Here is a 7,653-nt window from a genome sequence, read left to right as displayed (position 1 = left end):
AAGCAAAAATTGGCTTGCTTTCAATCTCCCAAGATCGAACACGGCACCATGAGGAAGCAACGAACTAAGCATTTCTTTGGTGCCATGAAAACTAAAGAAAAAGAAGCAGCGTGTGCCTCCACCAAGTTTCGAACTTGGAACCTCACCTTTTGGCAACATTGCCCTGCCCTCCGCAAGGGCAGGGCAGCATTTTGTGGTGCATGGCCAGCGCACAAGATTGTCACGCACCAAGGGAGTCTCGGCCAGCAGCAGCGCGCACGGGCAGCACTTGGCGCACCATGGCACTCTGCCCTGCACTCCACAAGGGCAGGGCAGCATCCTGATGTATCACACACACCAAGCACGCACGCAATGAGCCACACGCACCATTTCCTGCTCTGCCCTCCACAAGGGCAGGGCAGCCTCCTGGAAGCTACTTTCTCATGGGCTGAAAATTGGATTAAAAATCCAATTTTATTCATTTCTTCACCAAATCAAAAGCCCATCCAAATGCCAAAATCCAAGAATAGAAAGTGTATAAATAGGAGATAGTTTGATGTAATTAATAGCTTCTTTGACTTTTGACTTGTGATCCTTCTTTTGATTTTTGAATTTTTACATTTTGAAACTTCAATTTTCTCTGAGAGCTTTGAACTGAGATTTGAGAGAATTGGGAAGGAGAATTGATCTCTCTTCTTCCTTGTTCTTGCTTGAGCATTTTTACTTTTCTTGTTTGAGTCTTGGGTGTGAAGAATTGAGGAATTTCTGTCTCAATCTCCATTTAAGATCTATTTGATTTCTCTGCTGCCTAATTGAATTGAATCCCAATTCCTGTACTGCTTCCTCTTTAATTTCTTGTTAATTGCTTTGTGAATTTGGATCTGGGAAGGCAGTTGAGATCTAGACTTTGCTATCTAGTCTCTGGAGTTCTGAGATCCCATTTTCCTTCTGGTTCTTCTGTGAACCCCTGCTGCAATTAAATTTCCCTTTCTGTTTGAGATCTAACAAAATTTAAATCATTTCTTGCTTTGATAATTGCTGCAATTAAATTTCCCTTGTTTAATTTCTGAATTCCCAGTCCTCAAATCCCTTTTTCATTCAAGCAATTTATATTTCTTGCACTTTAAGTTACTGCAATTTACATTTCTTGCACTTTAAGTTTCAGTCATTTAATTTCTTGTTCTTTAAGATTCATCTCTTTTACTTTCAATTCTCTTTAATTTCTGCAATTCACCCCTCTCCCTTTACATTTTCTGCTAATTACTTACTGTTGGATAAAAAATCACTCAACCAATACTTGATTCGCTTGACTAAATCAACCACCGAACTAAAATTGCTCAATCCTTCAATCCCTGTGGGATCGACCTCACTCCCGTGAGTTTTATTACTTGATGCGACCTGGTACACTTGCCGGTGAGTTTTGTGTTGGATCGTTTTCCAACCATCAAGTTTTTCGTGCCGTTGCCGGGGATTGAAATAGATTGACAATGTTTAAGTGAAGTGGTGGTCTAGATCAAGCACTTTTTCTTTATTTTTAACTAACACACTAACTGTTCGAGACTTTGCCTCTACTAAGTCTCTCTGCACTCAAGTTACATAGTGCTCTGTTCTAGTTTCTGGCTCTATTTGTGTTTCTGCTTTTGTGACAGGAGGAAGGAGCAATGAATCCACACCTTTTGATCCTGAAACACTTTGGAAGTTGAGCAAGAATAAGGAATGTCAAGCTAGTGACATTAAAAGAGCGCTTGTTGGGAGGCAACCCAACCTGATGTAGTTTCTTTTCATAGATATTTCAATAAAAAGGTTGAATAATTGGTCTGTATTATTAGGAGCTAAGTTTGGTGTTGCACACCAAAATAATTTAAGGGAGAATGAAAGATTCTAAGTTTGGTGTTCCACCAAAAATCTCATTTAAAAGAACATTCTCACTTCCTGTACAATGCTAGCTCCAAGCAATCAGACAAATTATTCAACTATTTAACTTTTTTTTAGCTTTAATTCCATATTAGCAAGGATACAAGGTTTCACATATGGTTAACATGTTGCATCAGAGGCAGTGGCAAGCAATTAAGTTTGGTGTTCCCACACCAAAATAAATCCAAAAGACACACTCAATTTATGCATACTAACCATTTATTTAAGGGCTTGAGAAGCAAGCAACTTTTGAGAATTATGCAGGAAATTAGCCAACAATTGAAGACAATTTGCATTGTGACTCAAAAGGGATACAACAAGAGGAAGAATGAAAAGCTGCAACCCAAAAGGTTGTATCTACACTTAATCCTTGTTGTTGTGAAATGTTTTAATTCAGGAATTCTTGTATGTCTTGCTAAAGTGTTTATCTAGTTGCAAGTGAAATTGTTTGATAAGTATGCTGATCTGCATAATGCTTGTCATTCATCACTTAGCTTTAAAATTTGTTTTGTTTACCATATGCTTGAATAAAAGAGAAATGTTTGAATTAGAAAGTGAATATCCAATGTTGCATAAGTTAGAATGGAAGTTAATGGTGGTGAATGTGTTTGATCAAATGTATAACTCATGAAATAATTGCTGCATAATGTCATTTTCATTGAAGTATGAGCTAGCTTGCTGTTATAAAGGTTCTTATCAGAAAAGAAAAAAATCCCTTGAGAACAAAATAAAACAGAAAGAAAAGGAAAAAGAAAAAGCCAATGTGGCAAGAAAAACAAAGAATAAAGGCTGGACACCAATAGCTTGGACCCTAGGACACATGCCTGTGGTGTTCTTGTACTAGGATATGCTTGGATAAGTAAATTCTGAGGGGTATTTCAAAACCCGGTCACTTAGATCAACTGATTTGGGATGACCAATTAAAAGTCCACAATAAAGAGCAACTTAGATACAGAACATTTAGTTATCCAAAGAGATGCTGGGCATCAATGATCCTAGGAGGAAATAGTGAGCCATGTGTCTGTGGTGGAAAGATGTTGAGTAAAAATAAAGCCAAAGGCTACTTCTGCAACATTAGACACCAAGCCTTCAAAGAATAATAAGCTTGTTAAGCAAAATAAGAAAAGAAAAGTTAGCTAAGTAAGTGATTTGGAATGAAAATGCATAACTTCTTTAAATCAAGCAACTACCATTAAATTGATGCTAAATCATGAGGTTTGAGCAAGAATTAATTGATTTTTAATGAATTATAAACCTTATGAGTTTAGAGATACTTTGATTGGTTGCTTTGGTTTCTTGTAGGTGAAGAAGGGAAGAAAAGAAGAAAAACGTGGCTTAAGAAAGCGTGGCCCAAGGAAAAAAGAATGTGGCGCATAGAAGGAGGAAGCAAACATTGCCCTCCACAAGGGCACACTGCCCTCTAGGAGAGCAACATAATGAGCCAAACCTTGAAAAGCATCACTGCCCTGTCCACAACAAGGGCGGAGCACAGTTTGATGCCAAGGACCAAAGGAAGCAAAAACTCTGCCCTGCCCTCCTCAAGAGCAATATCGGGCTTCATCCAAGAATAAATTCAAAAGAAATTGATTCATAATGCTTCCTATGGGTTTCGAACCCAAGGACAAAGAGGAAAGGAGTAGCGCTCAAGCACAATGAAAACAAGCAAAAATTGGCTTGCTTTCAATCTCCCAGGAACGAACACGGCACTATGAGGAAGCAAGGAACTAAGCATTACTTTGGTGCCAAGAAAACCAAAGAAAAAGAAGCAGCGTGTGCCTCCACAAAGTTTCAAACTTGGAACCTGATACGTAGAAATTAAGTATTCACGTAATTACCGGCAAGTATACCGGGTCGCATCAAGTAATAAAACTCACTAAGAGTGAGGTCGATCCCACGGAGATTGGTAGATTAAGAAACTTTAGTTAAATGGTAAATTTAGTCAAGCAAACATGGTTTTGATTTTATGAGCATTGTGATTTTTTTTGAACATAACTGCAGGAATTCAAATGACAAGGAATTTAAAGAGCTGGAATATAGAAATAAAATGAAAGTAAATAACGGAAACTTAAAATGCAAGAAACTTAAATGACATCAAAGATAAATTGCAAGGAATTAAAGGTTGCAGAAATTTAAAGAGCATAAGAGTAAATAGCAAGAAATAAAGGAACAGAATGTAGATGACAAGAATAATAAATTGACAGAATGTAGAAGGGAATTGGGTTATGGATATTCAAACAACTAAAGAACAAAAGAGATGAGAGTAATTGATGGAGAGATCATTAGGGATTGGAGATGCAAATTTTCATGAATTGATGTTGATCAATTCCTTCTCAATCATGGGTATAGATCCATGGCAAGTGGGTAATTGAATCCCAATCTCTTGCAAGGAAAGTTACATCTCACATACCAACCAAGGTGTATTGATTAAGGAAATCATGAAAGGATGAACTCTAAACTGAATTATGTTGCTCATTCCTCAAATTCACCACACAATTCATATAGATTAACCCCTCTCTCGATGGTGGTTGAATCTTTGAAGAACCAGAGTTTCCTCTTTGGATTAACCACTTGAATTGAGGAGGAAAAGAGGAGTTCATCAATGCATTCAAACAAGCAGAGCTCTTCCCCCTAATGAAAGTGGGGTTTAGTGAATCATAGCTCCAATTTCAACAATAATTGCCATAAACAAAAATTAAACTAACTGTAAAGAAAGATGAAGAAGAATAAGGAAATGCCTAAAACTTAAAACTGAAGAAGAAAAGTTCCAAGAAAAACCAAAATAGCTCTCCGGGTATCCTCCCGGAAGTGCTAGAGAGTTCTCCAAGTAAAAGTGCTAAAAGTCTAAAATTCTAAGTGTCAAAAAGTCCCCTCAAAGTACAAACTCCTTCTCTATTTATATTAGTCCTAAAACTCCTTCAAAGATCTTTAATTGGGTTAGCAATGTGGGCTTCCTCTTTGTTGAATTCTTGGCTCAATGGAAGAAGTGTTGCTAGACTTGGACGGAGGAGTTCATTCATGATGCTTCTGGCCCAATGGCTTGGCGTTTTTGCCAATAACGCTAGCCTTAATGCACGTTGCCAACGTGCATCATGTTTTCCTGGGAGTGAACTTTCAAACTTGGGCGTTGCTAGCCCAAGTTGTTGCTAACAACTTGGTTTTCTTCTTCTTGACTCTACTTTCATGCTAAATGTAGCCCAGAATTTGAGTGTCAATCCTCTGCTTCAATATGGACTATTATACATCATTGGAAAGCTCTTGATGTCTACTTTCCAATGCCACTGGAATCACCTTATTTGGACTTTCCTAGCTCAAGTTATGCTTCCTCAAAGAAGGTAAGGTCAAGCTGCCAAGTTACTACCGAAAACGCATCTATCCTCCCATGTTGGCAACGTGCCTAGCCTCCCAAGGCAGAGACATGAGGCTGGCGTTGTCACCAAACACGCCTCCTTGTTAGCACGTTGGCAACGTGCTCGTGCTCCCTCCAGGGCTAACTTCTAGCCTTCAATTTTGCTTGTCACGTTGCCTTAGAAAACGCCTTTAGAAGCTGGCGTTGGCAACGTGCTCGAGTGCTTCTCAAGATAGCTTGTTACGTTGCCTTGGGACACGCCTTTGGAGGCTGGCGTTGGCAACGTGCATCCTTCTTCATGTGGGTGAGCTTCCTTGCCTAGCTTTGCTTGTTGCGTTGCCCCCAAACACGCCTTTGGAAGCTGGCGTTGGCAACGTGCTCGAGCCTTCCTCAAGGCTCTATGCTTGTTGCTTTGCGTTGCCTTGAATAACGCCTATGGTTCCTGGCATTGGCAACGTGCTCGAGCCTTCCTAAAGGGCCAAGCCTTGCTTGTGTGGCGTTGCCTAGGGACACGCCTATGGTTCCTGGCGTTGGCAACGTGGGTGGAGATCCAAGACTTGGTGCTTACCAAGCATTCCTTCCTGGCGTTGCCTTAGAACACGCCAATGAAAGTGGCGTTGGCAACGTCCTCGAAGTTCATCCCTGGCCCAAGTTGGCAACGTGCATCATGTGCACTCCAAGGTTGCTTGGCGTTGCCTTGAATAACGCCTATGGTTCCTGGCGTTGGCAACGTGCTCGAGCTTTCCTATGGTGCCAAGCTTTCCTTGCTACGTTGCCAAGGAACACGCCTTCATAACTTGGCGTTGGCAACGTGCATCTCCCTTTCCTGGGCCAAGTCTTCTATTCAGCGTTGTTTGCCTGCGTTGTCCTCAAACACGCCCCTCATCTCTAGGCTGACAACGTGCTCGAGGCTTTGGACTAGCTCCCCAAGGTTGCTTGCTGCGTTGCCAAGGAACACGCCTTTAGAATTTGGCGTTGGCAACGTGCTTCACACCCTTCCTACCCAAGTCTTCTTGCCGCTGGAGTTGTCACCAAACACGCCCTTGTTGGTGGCGTTCGCAACGTCCAAATGAGCTTTCTAAGTTGCTTGGCGTTGCCTTCAAACACTCACCCTTTCTCCAAGTTGGCAACGCCAACAACTCCTCTTCTTCTTGCCCAGTTTGCTTCATTCTTGCTTCAATGCTTTCTTGTTTCATCACCTATCATTAACAAGGAAAATTGCTTCAAAGTCTTACCAATCCATGCAATAAATTTCATGAGATTCATTCATACTCATTCATTTATGTATTCCTTAAATCATTTGCATGAATTTGGCTACAATCAACAAGGTCCTTGGTGTTCTTATGCATGAAGACAAAACTCATAAAAAGACTTGTTTATTTAGAGAAAATGAGTGAAACTAAGCTAAAACCAACTAAACTAACTAGCTAATATAGTAAATATGCAATTGCATCACAACACCAAACTTAAAGTGTTGCTTGTCCTCAAGCAAAAGAAAAAAAAACTTTGTCACAAGAATCTAAGATGCAAGACTTGAATGTTTTACCAGAGAAGAATCCTTTCATTGAACATGTCATCCTCATTTGTGTGGTCATTAATTTATTGTAAATGAACAGGGCTAATCAGCTTTTTCAATTAAAATGCTTGCTTCAATACTAGATTGGTTAACTTCACTAGACTTCTTTTTCTATACCGTAGCACATGATCCTTGAACCATTCTTTTCTTTGCTTCTCTCTTTTTTTTTATATATTTCTTCTTATTTCAATTGAGCTCGAAATCTTGTCTTAAGGCGGCTCTTTAGCATAAGCTTTCAATCAACAATCCCAAACCAGTTGGTTCAAGTTGTTAAGTGTTTAGACACTCTTAAAGATTTACTAACTCAAGCCTCTTTCCTTAACACATTCAATCACAGGCATATAACATTGAGCTTTTGTTTGGATAGTGGTGTCCAGCACCTCTTTGGGTTGCTAAATGTTCTGTTATAGAGCTACTCTTGATTGTGAGTTTTCAATCGATAATCCCGAGTTAGTTAACTCAAGTTATCGGGTGATGAAGCACCCCTCGGATTTACTAGCCCAAGTATATCTCTTAACACCAATCACCACAGACACATATCCAAATTTTGTCATTGATGCCTACCCTTTCATTCTTTGTTCTTTATTTTCTTTGTTGTCAAGGTTATTTGTGCTTTTACTTATAAAGTCTTGTAACCCTTAACCGACTAGTCTTGTATAAGCAAGCATTCTTTTGAATTTCTTGAGCCTTGATTCTTTCACAATAAACGTATATATACTAGCACTTTTCTATGGGATAGCATGATTCCTTTTAAGCTAGATTTCTCTCTGTTCTTGCTCAAACTACATCTTTTATTCCATTGACAAGTAAAAGTACTTAAGACAAGCAACCATTCCAA

The sequence above is a fragment of the Arachis duranensis genome, chromosome 10 (genome assembly GCF_000817695.3).
Source record: "Arachis duranensis cultivar V14167 chromosome 10, aradu.V14167.gnm2.J7QH, whole genome shotgun sequence".
NCBI lineage: Eukaryota > Viridiplantae > Streptophyta > Magnoliopsida > Fabales > Fabaceae > Arachis > Arachis duranensis.
This window is presented reverse-complemented; position numbering follows the sequence as displayed.